Source organism: Mustela putorius, unplaced genomic scaffold (assembly GCF_011764305.1).
Source record: "Mustela putorius furo isolate JIRA1106 unplaced genomic scaffold, ASM1176430v1.1 tig00003987_pilon_pilon_pilon, whole genome shotgun sequence".
NCBI lineage: Eukaryota > Metazoa > Chordata > Mammalia > Carnivora > Mustelidae > Mustela > Mustela putorius.
In genome coordinates, this window is record NW_025422126.1 from 19,222,677 (window position 1) to 19,242,342 (window position 19,666).

Sequence of the window (19,666 nt, forward strand, 5' to 3'; positions counted from 1 at the left end):
CATTACAATATTATGAAGATGACACAAGAAATGTTTACTAAAGTGATGCAATTATTCAGTCACAGATTGTATCAAGACATTCTTTTGGTAGATGATTCAACATAGTAAGTGTTGATTGAAACACTTTCCCTTATTTATTTTTTGTTCATTTTTTTTTTTTTAAGATTTTTTTTTTTTTTAATTTATTTGTCAGAGAGAGAGCGAGCGAGAGCAAGCATAGGCAGATAGAGTGGAAGGCAGAGTCAGAGGGAGAAGCAGGCTCCCTGAGAGCGAGCGAGAGCAAGCATAGGCAGATAGAGTGGAAGGCAGAGTCAGAGGGAGAAGCAGGCTCCCTGCGGAGCAAGGAGCCCGATGTGGGACTCGATCCCAGGATGCTGGGATCATGACCTGAGCTGAAGGCAGCTGCTTAACCAACTGAGCCACCCAGGCGTCCTTTTTTTGTTCATTTTATTAAAAGAGAGAGAGACTGCTTGTGAGTACCAGCAGGGGGGAGGGACAGCTATGTCACATGTATTTGTATCTATATTGTGTGTACTCTAGTTAATGGAAATGCAGTAGCAAACAAGACAAACAGTATCCCTTTGTTATACAACCAGCAGTCTAATTCAGAGAAGGCATATAGTGCACATTAAATAAGTGAAATATATGATGTATTAGAGTCTGAACAGTAAAGCAGGGAAGAGGAAAGGAGGAGCAGGGAGTGGGCATGAGAACAGAGGATGCCCCAGATCTCAGAAGCAGGGGTAAATAATGGATTGCAGTCCAGCCCATATCGTTCCAAACCCACCTCCTGAGCACCAGCGGGACTACTTTCCAAATATGAGTTGGAAGAGAGGAGTCAGGAATTCACTTGTCAGGGAGGATCTTGGTGTGCACTTCATCAGGAACTCATTACGTGGGAGAAATTGGTTGGATAAAAGAATTTTGATCCTGGTACAGAGAAGGAGCAGGGAGGGAGAAATAAAGTTCTGAGAGCTCTGGGAATTGACAAGGTTAAGCCCTAGGTGTAACAGATTGACCTGTGGTGAGAAAGAGAATCAGCGAGGTTCGGTCGAAGAGATAAAAATAGGGTTATGTAGTGAAAAGAAGGGCCATCTGTACCCTAATGTTTATAGCAGCAATGGCCACGGTTGCCAAACTATGGAAAGAACCAAGGTGCCCTTCAACGGACTAATGGATAAGGAAGATGTGGTCCATATACACTACGGAGTATTATGCCTCCATCAGAAAGGATGAATACCCAACTTTTGTAGCAACATGGACGGGACTGGAAGAGATTATGGTGAGTGAAGTAAGTCAAGCAGAGAGAGTCAATTATCATATGGTTTCACTTATTTGTGGAGCATAACAAATAGCATGGAGGACAAGGGGAGATAGACAGGAGAAGGGAGGTGGGGGAAATTGGAAGGGGAGGTGAACCATGAGAGACTATGGACTCTGAAAAACAATCTGAGGGTTTTGAAGGGGTGGGGGGTTGGAGGTCGGGGTACCAGGTGGTGGGTATTATAGAGGGCATGGATTGCATGGAGCACTGGGTGTGGTGCAAAAATGATGAATACTGTTATGCTGAAAATAAATAAAAAATAAATTTAAAAAAGATAGGGTTATATTCTGAGTAACCCAATGTCCTGGCAGGATTACGTGAATTTAAGGAGAGAAGCAATCAGAGCTGGTTTTAGAAGATTCCTCCATGTCTCCATGAGGAACAGCATCGTACAGAGAGACCTGAAAGGGGATTTGTCAGTAACTCCAGGAAAATACAGCCAGAATGGGTCGTGAGAGAGAACTCTTAAGAAAAAAGTGCCATAAGCCAGGTAAGGAACTCCTCCAGCTAAAAATGAGGACTGTTGTATCAACGCACTGGACATTCAGCTGCATGGAAATTCTTACTCTCAGCTCAAATTTATATTCTCTTAAACTTACATCATTTGTTTCCAAAAATATATTTCCATCCCTACACCTGCTTTATTAGGAGAGAGACTCTAGATACATGATTACTTTTTGTTGGGATCGTATGGGTACTCATTCCCCTTTTGCTCATTATTATAATTATTTTCAGAAATAAGTGCTTTATTTGACCACAAAAACCTTTCAGAACTGAGTATTTCCTTATAGTATTATTTGCAAGATGAAGAGTGAATTGTAGTGGAAAACTGAAATGTGATTCAGTCTCCCAGTGAGTCCGTTGCTTAACAGATAAAAAGAATGACATTTAAAAAAAGCAAAAATTGGGGGCACCTGGGTGGCTCAGTGGGCTAAAGCCTCTGCCTTCGGCTCAGGTCATGATCCCAGCGTCCTGGGATCAAGCCCCATATCGGGCTTTCTGCTCATCAGGGAGCCTGTTTCCCTTCCTGTCTTTCTGCCTACTAGTGATCTCTGTCAAATAAATAAATAAAAATCTTTAAAAAAAAAAAAAAAGCAAAAATGGAAGTGACTGGAGCTATGGTCAGATGTAAGCTAAATCATTTGCTGTTATATAAAAATTATACACTTATTCAGTATATTCAACTGTTAGCAGCTAGGAATAGATTTCAGGTGATAAATATTTTACCAGGGCTGGTTCTTTTTTGTATTACCAGTTTTTAATAAGGGCATATGTTATTCATAAAATAGAAAATGTGACTAAATATGTACATATTATCAACAGAATCATTTCTGTAAAACCAGCCAAAATAATTTTTTACAGTATTTTTTTGTTTGTTTTAGGTTTTTTTGTTGTTGTTTTGTTTTTGCAGAATCACATTATGAAGAGCTATTGTTAATCTGAGGGCTCCCATTTTTAACTGTCAAAAATAATGCTATTATAAATATTTGAGTTCAGGTCTTTGTACAGACATATGTTTTTTAGTTCTCTTGGGTACACCTAGGAGTGGAGTTTCTGGGTTCTCTGATCAATTAATGTTAATATTTTAAGAAAGTGCAGAATGCCTTTGCCAAGGGTGCTGCATCAGAGCCATCCTGACCCCCCTCCCAAGGCACTGGGGCTGCGGGGACAGAAGGACCTGCATTTCCCACCACTCCCTTCTCCCACCACATGTCACAGAAAGCCACAGCAGCAAGTCTGCAACCTGAACTTCCATCCACATGCTTTCCAGAGTACAACTTAAAAGCATCATTGTTCACAAACAGTGGCCTAAGGCAGAGGTTCTCAGAGGATGGTCCAGGCATTAGGACCAGCCCCAGCGTCTTAGAGCTTCTTAGATGGGCAAACCCTCCAGCTGCACCCCAGAGCTACTGATCAAGGATCTCTGTAATGGAGGCGCAGTGGTCTGTGCTCTAACAAACCTTGCCAGTGATTCAGACGCTCTTCTTAGGTGAATGCAGTCTGGAGGCTAATCTCTGACGAGGGTCCTTTCTCAGGATGGAAACATGGCACAGCTGGGAAGGGAAGCTTCTTTTGTCCTCTCCCGCTCAAATCCTCCTCTTTCTGAGCCTAGACAGTCTAGGTAGAGATTCAGAGCGTCAGTTCTGGGTGGTGGGGGCTGACAGAAACAGGCCAGGGAGGGAAGGTCCCTGAGGAGAAGCAGCAACTGGAAGGTGAGCAAAGTGAGGTGTATAAAATGAGATTGCCTTGCTTCTGGTTACTGTTGCTTTTCTTCCCTTGTAGGCTTTCTTCCTGGAGGCTTTATTCAAAGTGCCAGCCTTATCTCTGCCCTCTCCTTGGAGGTGGGACCAGCTTCAATCAGCATATTCATGTGGAACACACAACACTAACCCCTGATCCCCTTGATGGTGACAGGTTATCCAGAAAGCCTTCACAGAAGTGGAACTGGAGAACCCCCTTCTGTGTCTGGAGACATGCCTCCAGAGCTCCTTGGCAGGTTCTGAGTTTCACTTCTGTCATTGAAAGAGGATTTGTGCTCTTCATGCAAAGGTCTGTGAACGCCATAGGGACAGCAGTTTTCCTCCACTCTCCCAACACAACTGTGCACGCATATTTTTGCTGCTTGTAATATGCTTATAAAATGCTACATAATGAAAGGATGTTTCATTAAATCATTGTAACCCATAATATAGAAAGTTTTTCTCAATCATATTGTTAATTTTTGCTAATCTTTTGGTTACCTTTTTTTTTTTTCAATTTTGTGATTCAATGAAAGATAATGTTATTAAGAAAATCAGCCAAAAAATTGGAATTGACTGGTAAGGTTGCTTTCATATGTATTGAGAGACAGACCGATGGGAAGAGAGAGAGAGAAGAGAGAGAGAGCTCCTCGCTGTGAAACCAGGTGCGCTTTTGAGTGCTTCTTGGGAAAATAAAGGATTAGAAAAACTTCCACAGAATAAATAATAATTTGAGATGTATTTCCTTAGCCCTAATCACAGCAATGTCTGTATCCTGTTGACGAAGTCTGAGCGCCTGTGAGCAAGCACGTGCACACAAGAAGGGGGGAGAAGAAAGCAGATATTCCCATCCCTCCCGAAAACTTTGTAATTTTTAAAAAATATTTTATTTTAGAGAGAAAGAGAGCAGGGGAGAGGGAGAGGGAGAGAGAGAACCTCAAGAAGACTCTGCCCTGAGTGCAGCTGTCGATGTCAGGACCCTGAGATCATAACCATAGCCAAACCTAAGAGTCAGATGCTTACCGACTGAGTCACCCAGGCGCCCCAAAAGTCTTGTAATTTTTGAGGAGCTCTTGTGTCTGGAGAAACATAGCCATAAAAAGTGGTCCTGTTTTTCAAGCCTGAGTGAGATCCAGGATCTTTCTTTCTTTCTGTCTTTCTTTCTGTCTTTCTTTCCCCGAACCTGTCCCCTACCCTTCCCTCTCATTGTTTTCTGCCCTTTGGTATTATGAGAAGCTGGTTTGAAATAAGGGCTGGGCTGAGCAGAGGTGAATACTGAAGAAAGGTTTCACTTAGGGGCTTTGAAAGGAACGTTACAGGTGGTTACTATTCTCTTTCGTGGCTTTGATTTGTATCAATCAAATCAATCAGTTGGGGTAAAGGAGGAAATAAATCCCATTTATTTTTGTTGTTCTTCTTCTTGTTCTCTGTCTCTGAGAGGCTGTTACCACCTTCTGAGGAACAAACAAGAGGAGTGCCCTACCTAGAACCTCTGACCCCCAAAGGCTGCTTAAATGCCTATTTTCAGGAAAACAAGGATGGGGCCTGGGAGTGTGTGATTAGTGTCCTGCTTAGGAATATTATTCTCACGCTGCCAGGGGCTTGTCTCCCAGAGAACAAGGAGTGGGGGAGAGCTATAAGGAGCTCTGTTCTGTGTGCCAGTTGGCTGCTTGCTCTCAAAGCTAGAATGGGAACATTCTCGATTTAGTCCTCCCTAGTCTAAGGGAGCCATGTCTGGGGACACCTGAGAGGCTATGGCTTCATAAACACACAAAGTTGAGTCTTGGATGTGTGCTTTGCTGCGTGTTTGAAGAGTTCCCAGAACTCATGAGTTCACTTCTCATGCTTCGCCATGCCTGGAGACCTCACACACCCCCTCAATTCTCCCATCCCTTTGTGGCTCCGCTATGAAGCTAACGGCAGTTCCTGATCTCACCCATGTCTCAAGGCAGCTGAGACCCTCTGTGGCTCTGAGAAGCTCTTATTAAAACCTCTGGAAAGGTTCAAGAGCATGAGGGAGTGATTTACAGAGGTTGTGGGAGTCCAAAGCTGGCATCATGCCCCGCCTACAGACTGAGAACTGAAGGAAAGGAGGTCAGACTGTCTACAGACCAGCTCCTTAGTTGAGAACTTTGGCCCTTCTCTGCTGACCTTTTAGCCAGGTCAGGGAGCTGCAGGAAGTGATAGTTGAGATCTGTTACTACTGTGGGACATGACCCTGGGGGGGTGGACATGACCATGGGGTCCTAGAACCCTGAGTGTGAGAAACGGAGAAGATCTCTACCCTGGACTCTATCCAGGGTGTCCATTTCCCAACATCATTTTTCCCTTACCAATTTTAAAGTGTTAAAAACCTTTGAGGGTTTTTCCTGGCTCTTTTACCAATCACTGCTCAGATATGGGTTTTCTCTGCATCTCTTGCTGGGTTTTTACCACTCGCTGCTTGTTTCTATACTTTTTTTTTCATCCCTCTTTTTTTGCCCTTCTCACAAGTGTGCTCCCTCTCTCCTTTACCGTCATTCTGTTTATACACATAACACCAGTAATGGTGAAAAGTAGTGCAAGACCCTGGTCCAGTGTCCCCCTGTGAGACAGACACTTTGTTTTGCAAATGAAGAAACAGGCGTCTCAACATATCTGAGCTGGTGAGCAATGGGGGTGGGACTTCTTAACTATGATGCCATATTACTCTCAGCTGTGTTGTCCCCTTTGGGCCTTAACAAACAGCAGTTTTGTGCCAATTCCATAAAATGGAATCTTAGTCCACCTGAGAGTAACTTTGAAACATACGAGACACGTTGCCTGTCACCTCCTCTGTCAGCATCCCATATTCTCTACAACTTGGCTGCTGTTCCCCAAGGATTATCTTCCTCCCAGATTCATGGGTGCATTCACATAAAGTAAGGGCAATTTACTTTGTGCAGGCACTGTTTGAACTTTTTTCTCTGAACCTGCCCTCAGCACCCCCAGAAGCTTTTTTGGCTCAAACTACATTTCTCTTTTTGTACTGCTTTCCCGAAGTTCCTCTCTGGTCCTGATGCTTCTCTTGTCTCACTCTCCTTTCTACTTCTTTACCTGGACATTACTTTTCTCTTTCTCTCTTGGGATTTTTACATAATCCCAATATCTCCTGTCCAATTAGACATGTTCTTTTCATATGTTTATGGGATCAATCAAGACTGGAGAACCTTCAATACAACTATTTGAAATGAAGTCATGCCACAAGAATACGACCGAGCAGTTTAAGAACCTTCACCTTTTGCCTCCTCCCCTCAACCTGAGGATCTTACATTCTTATTGCTAGATCTCAGGTAAGAACAGCAGCCCCCATTTCTCATTCTGTGATATTTAGATTATCAGCTCATCTCATGTGGTGAACCTGAAGAGGAAGAACACAGCCCTGGAACGTGGGCAGAAACCTTCTAGACTTCTGTACTGGGATCTGGACTGAAGGAGGAGAAGGACATCAGAATGATTCTGTCAGACCTTATGGTTCTACTGAATATAGGTGCATATAGGGACACAGTCAGAGGACTGTGGCAAGGACAGGGCCTCCCCATTCAGTGCAGAGTATTAATATAAACTAGATTTTAGCAAAGAGATTGTATGTCTCTGAGCCAGCATCAAAACCTTCACGATTCAGGAGAGTGAGAGGTCATAAGAACTAGCCTGACTGTCCCTCCAGAGGATGAACAATACAGGGACCGTGAGAACAGAACAAGCACTGTCTCAGAGTGGGGCTGAGGTTTCTCTCTCTCTTCGGGCCACACTTACTGGTAAGGTCCAGATTCCAGTAGTGAAGTTGTTCCTCCATATCCTTACCGATGTTTGGTGTCGTCTGTTTTGTTGTTTTGGTTTGATTTTAATGTTAGCTATTCTATTGGGTATGTAGTTGGATCTCATTGTGGTTTTAATTTGCATTCCTTAATGACTAATGGGGTTTAGCGTCTTTTCTTAGGCTGACTTGCCTGTTGTATATTTTCTGAGGTGAAGTGTCTGTTGAATTTTTTGCCTCTATTTTTAATTGGTTTGTTGTCTGTTTATCCACATTTGAAAATTTTTAACATGTTTTAGACAGAAATCCTTTATCAGGTATGTGATTTACTAATATCTTCTTTTAATCTGGTGGCTGTCTTTTCACAGTATAAATATTATCTGTTTAAAGAGCAGATGTCTTTCATTTTGATGATGTTCAGTTAGCATTTATTATTATGATTCATGATTTTGGTGTTGTAGCTAAGAAATCTTTGTACAAATCAGAGTCACAAGAATTTTTAATCAATATCTTCTAAAAGTTTTTGAAATAATTTTACATTTTACATTTATATCTCTGACTCATATTGAATTAATTTTTGCATAAGGAGTGAAGTTTAGTTGGAGGGTATGCCCAACTGTTGCAAAAACCTTTCTCCATTGAATTGATTTTACCTCTTTAATCAAAAATCAACTATTCATATGGATGTCAAGTCAACTTATGGGCTCTATTCTGTTCCAGTGATCAATGTGTGTCTCTTTACCAACACTACACTGTCTTGATTACCATAGCTTTATAGTCATTTTTAAAATTAGAAAGTATGGAAAAAAATAAAATTAGAAAACATGATTCTAACCTTATTCTTCATTTCCAAAAATTGTTAATTCTTCGAGCTTCTTTGCCTTTACATGTAAATTTTAATATCAGCTTGTCTGCATCTACAAACATCCTGCTGAAATTTCTGTAGGAATTGCACTATATCTGTCAATCAAAATGAAAGGAATTGTCATGTTTCCTATATTGTCTTCCAAACCATAAAAATTATGTCTCTCTCCATTTATTTGGTCTTTTTAATTTTTTTCATTAGGACTTTATAGATTACAGCATACAGATTTTGTACATGTTTTGATAAATTTCCCTACATTTTTCTTACTTACTCTTTTTTTTTTCTTTTTTCTTTCTTTCTTTCTTTCTTTCTTTTTTTTACATATTATAAATGATATCTTTATTTTGGTTTTCACATAATACATTGATTTTGTTGTTGTTGTTTCTTTTATATAGACTTGTTATTTTGGACTTGAAAAATATTGCACTAATGCTATGGAGAGTTCCTGTATAACTTTGCATTTGCTTTTCTAGAGCTGCCATAACAAAGTATCACAAACTGAGGGGCTTAGAACAAACGAAATGGATTGTCTTACACTGCTGGAGCAACTAAAATCAAGGTGTTGGCAGGATCATCCTTCCTCTGAAACCTGCAGGGAGCAATTGTTGCTTACAATCCTCTGGGTGTCTGCTGTTTGCTGGCATTCTTTGGCTTTCCTCAGTGCACAGATCCTTCACTCAATCCTTGGTCTTCCCATCGCTGACTTCCCCCAATGCACGCCTGTCTCTGTATCAAATTTTCCCTACAAAAGTAAGGTTAGTATATTGTGGGATGAGGGGTTACCCTAATGACCTCTTCTTAATTTGATTTTCTCTGCAAAGACCCTATTTCCAAACAAGATCAATTACGAGGTTCTGGAGATGGGATTTTAATATATCTTCTTTTGAGGACACACTTCAACCCATAACAACCCCTCATTCAAGGTGTCTCCCTTGTGAACATCTTATGTTATCATGATGCATGTGTCAAAAACTTAAAAAAAAAAAAAAAGACATTGGTACATTACCACCGATTAGACTCAGACTTGACTTGGCTTTCCTAAATTTTTCCACTAGTAAGCTCTCTTTATTTAGGATCCAATCGAGAGTATGATACTGAATTGGAATGTTGGGTGTCCCCAATGTCCTCTGACCTGTGACATTTTTTGTCTTTCCTTATTTTTCATGATCTTGGCAATCTTGAGGTATAATGACCAGGTATACTGTAAGAATGTCTTCAATGTGGTGTGTGACTGTTTTTTTATTTCATGGTTAGACTGTGGTTATAAGTTTGGGGAAAGAATACCACAGAGTTGAGGTATCCTTTTCATATCATCATATAAGGCTCTATATGAGGCCTTAAATGGCCATAACAGGATTTATCATTGACGAGTTCACTTTTATTACTTGGTGAAAGTATGTTTTACATACTGTAAAAGTAGTTTTTCTCTTTCCCTATTCTATTCTCTGTAATTAAATCACTGTTTATCCCCATCTCAAAGGTGTATGGAGTAATGGTGGTGGGAATTAAGTTGAATCTCCTGGTAAGGGGTTTAAGGCCTACATATATTATTGAAATACTCTATAAGGAAGATTTGGCCACTTCTCTCATATATATTTGCATATATGCATGTATTCAGTGATTTAATTTATATCAATATGAATTAATTTATATCACATGTATTTATTTTATACTTTGGATTAGAATCCTATATTATATTATTTATTTTCTTTCAAAAATTATTCCAGTCTTGGCCACTGAGGACTTTTTCAGGTTGTTGGCTCCTTTTTGCTTTTGGCATGCTTCCACTTTTATTTTTCTTTGAGGCATGTCTCACCTGCTCGTATTGTGAAGTGCTGACGATTCTGTATGTGTTTTCCTTCCTCAAGACCTAGAATCAGCCATTCTCCAAGTTGCTCTGGTCCTTTTTATTGGAGAATGATATTGAATCCAACCAAGATCTGGGTCATAAGTGTTTGTTGTTATTAGCATGTTACTGACTTAACCTTTTCAGCAGAAAATAACTAGGAAATATATGTCTATATATGAATCCATTTACATCTAGATGTATGTATAATATAATTTCTTTATCCATCAGTATATTTTTAAACTAAACATGAAATCTTAGTCTATTGCAGAATTCTACTCAGAACCACAGTGGTTATTCCAGCCCTCCCCATCCCTTATTTGTCAGTTCTTTTCCCTGACATGAAAAGCCAGGCTTTTATTATCTGCCTTTTGTTTACTATATGTTCATTCTTGACACAGATATAAAGCTCCTTCAGAAATGTTAATACACACCCCTGTGAGGAACAAATTTATAAACTTGAGTCTAGGGTTTATGTATAAATATTTTTTGTCTTCACTTTACAATTTCTAATCAAAATACTGTTTTCCAAATTTACTTAGATCTACTTTCCCCCACTCCCTCAAAGAGGCCATGCCATTCATTTGTAATACAATGAGATCATTTGTGGCGGTTGGCATTCCATCCTAGGTTCCTTGGATAGCCTATTTGGCTTTGTTAATTTGCATATATTAGAGATCACTCTTGGTGATATAGAATTTTGTGGCTTTGGAGAAATGCGGAGAGGCATGAATCCATCCTTCAGTCCTATCCAAAAGAGGTTCCATTACTGTTTCCGTTACTTTAAGAATTCCTCTGTGTGTCACCTTTGTTGTCAACCAGTCCCCACTCCTATAACCCTGAGACACCAATATTCTATTTTTCATCCCTATAGTTTAGCTTTTTAGGGGACTTCCCCTAGTGGCATCATAAAATAAGTATCCATTTGGATCTGGCTCCTTTCTACTCAGCAAAATGCATCTAATATTCATCCATATTATTATGCACATGAGTAACTCATTCCTTGTTATGACCAAATACCATTTTCTTTTAGGGATGTACCACATACTGCTTATCCATTTACCTGCTGAAGGATATTTTGTTTCCTTCCTGGTGTTTTGATTATGAGCAAACCTTTACAAACATTCCCATACTGGTTTTTGTGTGAACTTAAGTTTTCAGTTCCTTTGGGTAAATACCAATGGATGAGGTACTGAGTTATATGCTAAGTCTATGTTTAACTTTATTAAAGGTAGATAGATAGATGATAGATAGATAGATAGATAGATATCAAATTGTCTTCCAGAGTAACTGGTGCTATTCATTCCCACCAGCAATAAATGAAATTTCCTGTTGTTCTGCATCCTCACCAGTATCTGGTGTTGTCAGTTTTATTTTATCTTATTTTATTTTATTTTAGCCATTGTATTAGATATATAGTAGTGTGTAATTATGGTTTTAATTCTAGTGTCTCTGATGATTAATGATTCAGAGTATTTACATATGCTTATTTGCCATCCAGAGATTTGCTTTAGTGAAATGTCTGTATCTTTCAAGCATTTTAAAAATTGGATTATTTGCTTTTGTATGTTTGAGTTTTAAATGTTTTTGTGTGTATCTTCTGAATATAAATTTATCAGTTATTTGACCAAAATATTTTCTCATGGAATGTGGCTTGGTTTATATTCTTAAAATTCTTAAACAATCTTTCAGAGAGCAAGAGTTTTTATTTTTGATAAAGTTAAATTTAACAATCTTCCTTTCATGAAGTGAGCTTTTGATGTTTTAGCTAAGGTTGTCTTTTCTCCCTCAAAGTGCCTTTATGCTTTGGTGGAAAATCAGCTGACATGACTGGGCCAGTCTCTGCTCCACCTTTTGTCTGGCTCTGATGATCCATATGTCTATCCTTTTGTCAATACTACATGTTTTGATTACTGTGTGATTCTAGTAAGTCTTGAAATCCAGTAATGTGGATATTCTAATTTTTTTTGTTGTTTTAGGATTGTTTTGGCTATTCTATTTGCTTTGGTGTACTATAATACACTTTAGACCCAGCTTGTTTGTAACTTCAAACTATTTTCTAGAACTTTCTTAGAGATTACACTGAATTTATAGATCAAATTGAGAGAACTGTCATCATAACTCTATAAGTTATTCATCCTATGAATGTGGTTTATTCCTTCATTTATTTGGATCTTATTCCTTACATCATTGCATCGTAGCTTCCACTGTACTGATCTGCACATATTTTGTTAAGTTTATACCTAGTTAATTTACTTTCTTAAAAGTTAACAATTTTTCTTTCTCTGACTTATTTCACTTAGTATAATAATCTGTCTCCATCCATATCATTGCAAATGGTGATTTCATTCTTTTTTTATGGCTGAGCAATATTCCATTGTGTATGTATATATATACATACATACACATTGTGTATGTATGTATATATATACATACACACACACACACACACACACACACACACACACACACAATGGATATTACCACTTCTTTATCCATTCATCAGTTGATGGACATTTGGGCTCTTTCCATAACTTGATAACACTGATATAAATGTCAGGATGTATGTATGCTTTCAAATCTGTATTTTTGTATCCTTTGGTTAAGTGCCTAGTAGTATAATTGCTGGATTGTATGGTAGTGCTTTTCTAAAATTTTTTTGGAAACTCCATACTGTTTTCCAGAGTGGCTGTACCAGTTTGTATTCCCACCAACAGTGCAAGAGGGTTCCCTTTCCCCACATCCTCACCAACACTTTGTTTCTTGTGTTTTTGACTTTAGCCATTCTGACCAGTGTGAGGTGATTTCTCAGATTTGTATTTCACTGGTGATGGGTGATGTTAAGCATCTTTTCATGTGTCTATTAACTATCTGGATGTCTTCTTTGGAAAAATGTCTATTCATATCTTCTGCCCATTTTTTAGTTGAATTACTAGTTTTTTAGCATTTTAATAAGTTCTTTGTATATTTTGAATACTAATTCTTTATCACATATGTCATTCGCAAATATCTTCTCCCACTCCATTGGTTTTCTAAAAGTTTTGTTGATTGTTTACTTCACTGTGCAGAAGCTTTTTATTTTGATTAAGTCGCAATTGTTCATTTTTTCTTTTCTTTTCTTGCCTGAGAAAAACCTATCTTAAAAGAACTTGCTAGAGCTAATATCAAAAAGGTTCTTGTCGGGTTCTCCTCTAGGATTTTAATGGTTTCATGTCTCACATGTCTTTAATCCATTTTGAATTTATTTTTGTATATGGTGTATAGCATATGATTTCATTTATATGTGGGATTTAAGAAACAAAACAAAGAAGTATAGGGGTAAAAAGAGAGAGAGAGGGGCCAACCAAGAAACAGACACTTAACTATAGAGAACCAACTGTTGGTTAGCAGAGAGAGAAGGTCGTTGTAAGAAGGATTAAGTAGGTGATGGGCATTAAGGAGTACATTTATTGTGCTGAACACTGGGTATTGTGTGGAAGTACTGAATCACTAAATAGTACATCTGAAAGTAATATTACACTAATATTAACTGGAATAAATAAAAAGAAAAAAATTTAATAATTTTACTGTGATATATTTGACATACAGCAAACTGCACATACTAAAAATGCACAATTTGGAAATTTTCATCATAGGTACACATAAGTAACTTTCAACAAAAAAAGGATAATGAACCTATCCATCCATCATCTGTGAAAGTTTCTTTGACCCTTGTTTTTGTTTTCAACTTCTTTATTCTGGTAAGAAGTCTTAACACAAAATGTTCCATTTTAATGCATTTTTAAGTGTACAGTATTGGTAAGAATGTTGTACATCAGCTCTCTAGAATTTACGAATCAAGTTAATTCCCTTCTTGAAGTTTTTGTAAATGTGGGCTTTTTAAAAATTTTAAATATAAATTTTGAAGCTATACATGTGGCATTTTAACCAACTGAGCCACCCAGGCACCCCATACATGTGGCATTTTAAAAAACTTTCAGATACAACCTTTTCATTGCGTATATGTAGGAATCCAGATGACTTTTACATACTGACCTTTTGTCCTGTGACCTTGCTAAACTCATTCATTAATTCAAGATTTTATTTTTGTAAAGTCTTTGGGATATTCTATACTCATAATCATGTTTTCTGTGAATACATACATTTTATTTCTTCCTTCCCAATGTTTTTTTTTTTCCCCCTCCAACTAGATTTATTGAACACAGGAAATTTCTATATACAAAGTGACTTGGATTTGTTACTTCAAAACATGATCCTTTCTTACTAATATTTTGATAACTTAGTCTATTGAGTATCAAAATGAAGCTCACTCTAAAATTAATAGGGAAGTGCCCAATGCATGCCAAATGAGTGGTCTACCCACTGGAACTTTAATTGTTCTACAATATAATTAGCATAGGTAGGATGCAGCCCCTATGACAGACTGCTGGAGAACTGATATGACATGTTAAGAGGTCATTTTGCACACTGCTACTGTGATGCTGTCATGTTTCTGGATCATAATGCTCCCATTATCTGATTCTACACACACCACAGGAGAATCATTTGGGTCTGAGGTTAGCTTGCTGCTTGCTAGTCTAGAACAGATATGACTCCAGCATGCTAATCTGACAGGCTCTCACAGAAGCCCAAATTAAGTCCTTGTGAATTTGTGTGCAAGATTCCAGTAATGGAAGGATTCTTCATTGTGTCCTCCAAGTGCTGCTCCAAGGTCTCCTCCATCACACCCACTGTCCACCTGGTCTGGGATCCCATAACAAGTCCAATGTTTGTCTTTTTTTTGTGTTTTTTTTTTTCCTTGTTTTGCTGCACTACCTAGGATTTCCAGTGCAATGTTAAACAGAAGTGGGGAGAGAGGACATCTCTTTTATTATCCTAAAATTGGAAAAGAAGAATTTGGATTCTCACTGTTAAGAATGTTCTCAGCATTCATTTTTTTCATAGAAACTCTTATTGAGTCCAAGAAGCTCCTTTCTTTTCCTGGTTGCTGAGACTTTTTATCATGAATGGATGCTGTACTTTGTTGAGTGTTTTTTTCCACTTATATTGATATGATGTGGTTTTTCTTCTTTAGTAATTTAATAAGGTAATTTATATGGATTATATTTGAAATGTGGAAGTACTCTCATGTTTTCTTGAACAAACAAAATATCTTGCAGATATTTTATTAAGGATTTTTGCCTTGGTGTTTAAGGGACATTTAGGAATATGCTTTCTTGTTTGATTTTAGATTCAATTGTTTTCTCAATTGTCTTTCTGTTTTCAACTTTACTCATTCCTGCTGTAACTTTTATTAGTTTCTTCTTTCTGTTTGCTCTATTTATAACCTGCTTTTATTTCTCTAGTTTAAGTTGAATATTACATTATTGTTTTAGATCTTTCCTTTCTCCTTATATATGCATTTAATGCTATAATTCTTCCACTAAGAATTAATTCAGCTACAGCCCAAATTTTGATATATGACATTTTTCATTGAATTTAACATATTTTAAAATTTCTCTTATGATTCTTTTTTTGAGCAATGGATCATTATGCTTTTTAAAAAAATTTCCAGTATCTTGAGATTCTCCTGATATTTTTAACTAATTCCCATTTTAGTCTAAGAACATATATTGTAAGATTTTTGTTATTTCAAACACGTAAGACTTTTTTAATGGCCCAAAATATGATCTATCTTGATTAATGTTTCATGTACATTTGGGAAAAATGTATAGTCTGTGTTGTTGGGCGGAATGATTTATTAAGTATTAGTTAAGCTCAGTCAGTTGATAGTGCTCCTAAGGGTGTCTATATCCTTATAATTTTCTTCCTACTTATTTTATTAATTATCTGAAGAGGAATGTTGAAATCTCCAAAGATACTAGTGGATTTTTTTTCTCTTTTTGTGTATATCAGTTTTTGCTTCGTGCAATATGAAATTCTTTTGTTTCATGCATACATGCTTAGGATTTTTATGTATTCTTAATCAACTTCTATATCATTGTGTAATACCTTCTTAATCCTTAATGTTCTTCCCTGTTCCTATGTCTTTAAAATTAACAGAGCTACTCCAGTTTTCTTTAGGTTAGGGTTCATGTGTATCTTTCTTATCCTTTTATTTTCAGCTGAGGCCTTTACACTTAAAGTAGGCTTATTGTAGACTGCACAGAATTTCAGATTATGTTTTATGCATTCTAACAATCTCTGTTTGATTGGTGAGCTGAAAGTATTCATATTTGTCATAGTTATTGATGTAATTAAATTAAACGGTAACATTAGATGTCTGTTTTCCATTTTTCTCTTTTTCCCACTTACTTTTTCCTGCTTTCTCGAGATTAAGTAGGCATACTTTTTTAAGTTTTTATTTAAATTCCAGTTAGTTACATGGATGGAGTTAAGAGAGTATTGTGCTAAGCAAATTAAGTGGGCATTTTAAAATATAAAACTGCTTAGAAGAGATCAAATTTCAACTTTTTTTATTTTTTAAAATAAACTATCTTCAGAGAAGTTTAAAGTTCACAGAAAAAATTCAGGAGAGAGTACAAAGAGTTCTTGTATACCACACACTTACAACCTTTCCTACTATATATAAACTTTTCTACTATAGACAACCTTTTCTACCAGAGTGGCACATTGTGACAATTGATTAATCTACATGGACACATCATTATCAACCAAAGTCTGTAATTTACATTAGGCATCACTCTTAGTATTGTACCTTCTGTGGGTTATAACCACATAATGACATGGTATTGTAGTATCATATAGAATGGTATTACTGCCCCAGAAATCTTTTGTACTTAACCTACCCAATACATCCTCACAACAACCGCTGGAAACAACTGATTTTTTTTTTCCTTGCTGTCTCCAGTTTTGCCTTTCCTAGAATGGCATATAGTTGGATTCATGTAGTATGTAGTTTTTTCATAGTGGCTTCCTTCACTTAGTGATACTCATTTAAGTTCTTATCTTTTCATGGATTGACAGCTCAATTCTTTTAAGTGTTGAGTACTATTCACTGGCTGGATGTCCCAAAGTTAATTTATCCATTCCCCTACCTAAAGACATCTTGATTGCTTCCAAGTTTTGGCAGTTATTAACAAAGCTGCTATAAACATGTACAGAGTTTTGTGTGGACATAAGTTTTATATTTATTTGGGTAAATACCAACAAACACGATTCTTGGAAGAGCATGTTTGGTTTTATAAGAAACTGCCAAACTCTTCCAAACTACCCATACCATTTTGTATTTCCTAACATCAGTGAGTGAGAGTTCCTGTTGCTCCACATCTTTATCAACATTTGATGTTGTCAGTATTCTAAGTTTGGCCCATTAATTGTTTAATTTGCAGTTCCCTAATGACATACAAAGATACATATATCTTCTGTAGGAAGGTGTCTGTCAGAAGTTTTGTTCATTTTTTAAATTTCCTTACTGAGTTTCTTTTCTTTACCTTAGTTTCTGATTTATTTCACCTTCACCTGTCTAAAAGGACTTCTTTCAACATTTCTTACAAGGTGTGGATCCTGGGCATATATCCCCTTACATTCTTTTCATTCTTTCCTTTAAAAAAAAATATTTTATTTATTTATTTGAGAGAGTGTGTGTGTGTGTGAGCATGAACTGGGAGGCAGGGGGAAGAGGCAGAGGCAAAAGGAGAAGCAAACTCCCTGCTAATCAGAGACCCTGACCTCAGACTCAATCTCAAGACCCTGAGATTATGACCTGAGCAGAAGGCAGATGCTTAACCAACTAAGCCACCCAGGTGTCCCTCATTCTTAATTTTAATCTGATAAACTCTTTATTTCTCCTTCACTTTTAAGGAATGATTGGGCAATATACATATTTCTAGGTTTGTGTTTATTTTCTCTCAGTATTTTAAATATTTCATCTACTCTCTTCTTGCCTGCAGGATTCCTGAAGAAAAGTCAGATATACTTTGATTCTATGTCAGTAAGATATTTTTACCCGTGGCTGCTTTCAAGATTTATTCTTCATATTTAATTTTTAAAATTTAAATATTACATTTTTGGCCTTTATTCTCCTTGGTGTCTTCTGAGCTTTCTGATGTGTGGCTTGGTGCCTAACATTAATTTTGGAAAATTCTCACTCAGTATTAATTCAACTAATGTTTGCTCCTTTCTTTCTTCTCCTTCTAGTATTCGCATTATGGGTATGTTATGCTCTTTGTAGTTGTCCTACAGTTACTGGATATTCTTGGGGCTTATTGCTTTCCTTTTTCTCTCTGCTTTTAAATTTAGGTATTTCTATGGAGCTCAAGCTCTAATTCCTTGAAATGTCTAGTATACTAATGAGCCCATCGAAGGCATTCTTCATTTATGTTACATTATTTTTACCTCTAACATTCTTAGAAATACTCTCTTAGCACTTTGGTCTCCCTACTTCTTATCTATCTGTTCTTGTATATTGTCTACTGTTTCCATTAACCTCCTTAGCATATTAATCATAGGTTTTCAAATTTAAATATCTCATCTGATATTTCCACCATTCTTGCGATATCTGACTCCAATTCTAATGCCTCTTCAATCTCTTCAAACTGTTTTTTGCTAGTTAGTGTGCCTTGTAATTTCTCAAAAGGCTAACATGACATACTAGATAAAAGGAATTGCAGTAAATGTGCAATTCCAGTAATGTGCTAGTAAGGGGGATATATCGTCTCCCCCCACCTCCTTGGTGAGTGTAGTCTTTTGAGTAGGTCAGACTTTTAGTGATCCTGTGTCCTTGAGCTGTAGAGGTCAGCAGTGCTTCTCAGTTCCCCACTCTTTGCTTGGGTCATCCCTTCTCCCAGGGAGGTTGGTTCTGGTTAAATAGTTTCTCCTTTTAAAGAGTACAGTCGTCTTTAAGAAGAATAGAATGCTCTAACACACTTCAAAATGGTTACTTACTATTCCCCTCCCCCTGTCAAAGGAGCTGCAGTTTTTTCCCCTCAATATTCACAGTAAGGACCTGATAAAGTTCCTCTAGGTAAAACTCTCAAAAGTGTGGGTCCTTCCTATGTTTGCATTCCCCTAGAGTTTTTAACTCTCAGCCTTGTGTACCCTGAGCCTCTAGCCATACATCAACTGCAGTATAGGTTTTCCTACCCAGCACCATATCCCATGGACAGTTCTGCCAGTGAGTTTCTGCTCTGGTAAACTGATACTCTCTGTATCTGCCTATGTGACTCTCTCCAATAGGGAGCAGCAGCCCTTTGACCTGTGACCTCATTCGCTAATGGATCTAGAGTTGTTGATTTTTCAGTTTTTCAGCTTTTTACCTGTTGGGACATAGTGTGATTTCTGAGCTTCTCACATGTTACACCAGAAACTGGAAGTCTAGGCCTGTACTTTTCAAGTTTATTTCTTCAAGTGACTCATTATTTATACCTCTACTTTAATTTTTTTTTTAGTGTCTGCTGTAGAGTTTAAAATATAAGCATACCTCATCTTATTGCACAGTACAGATACTGAGACTTTTACAAATGAAAGTTTGTGGCAGCCTTTCATCCAGCAAGTCTATCAGCACCATTTTTCCTATAGCATCTGCTCACTTCATGTCCATGTGTCACATTTTAGTCATTCTCACAACGTTTCTAACTTTATCATTATTATTATATTTGTTATGGTGATCTGTAAT

The 19,666-nt window shown here is 37.4% G+C and overlaps 1 long non-coding RNA gene and 1 pseudogene across 1 annotated transcript; one reads left to right on the top strand and one right to left on the bottom strand.

Annotated features, from left to right (window-relative positions):
* The first annotated feature begins 1,222 nt into the window (after window positions 1-1,222).
* Window positions 1,223-4,031, top strand: LOC101684277. The gene is made up of 3 exons (XR_006604223.1): window positions 1,223-1,282; window positions 1,636-1,814; window positions 3,608-4,031. It is a non-coding gene; the product is annotated as an uncharacterized LOC101684277 (long non-coding RNA).
* Window positions 4,032-14,378: 10,347 nt separating this feature from the next.
* On the bottom strand, window positions 14,379-15,529 carry LOC123389581 (annotated as a pseudogene).
* Between the last annotated feature and the right edge of the window lie 4,137 nt (window positions 15,530-19,666).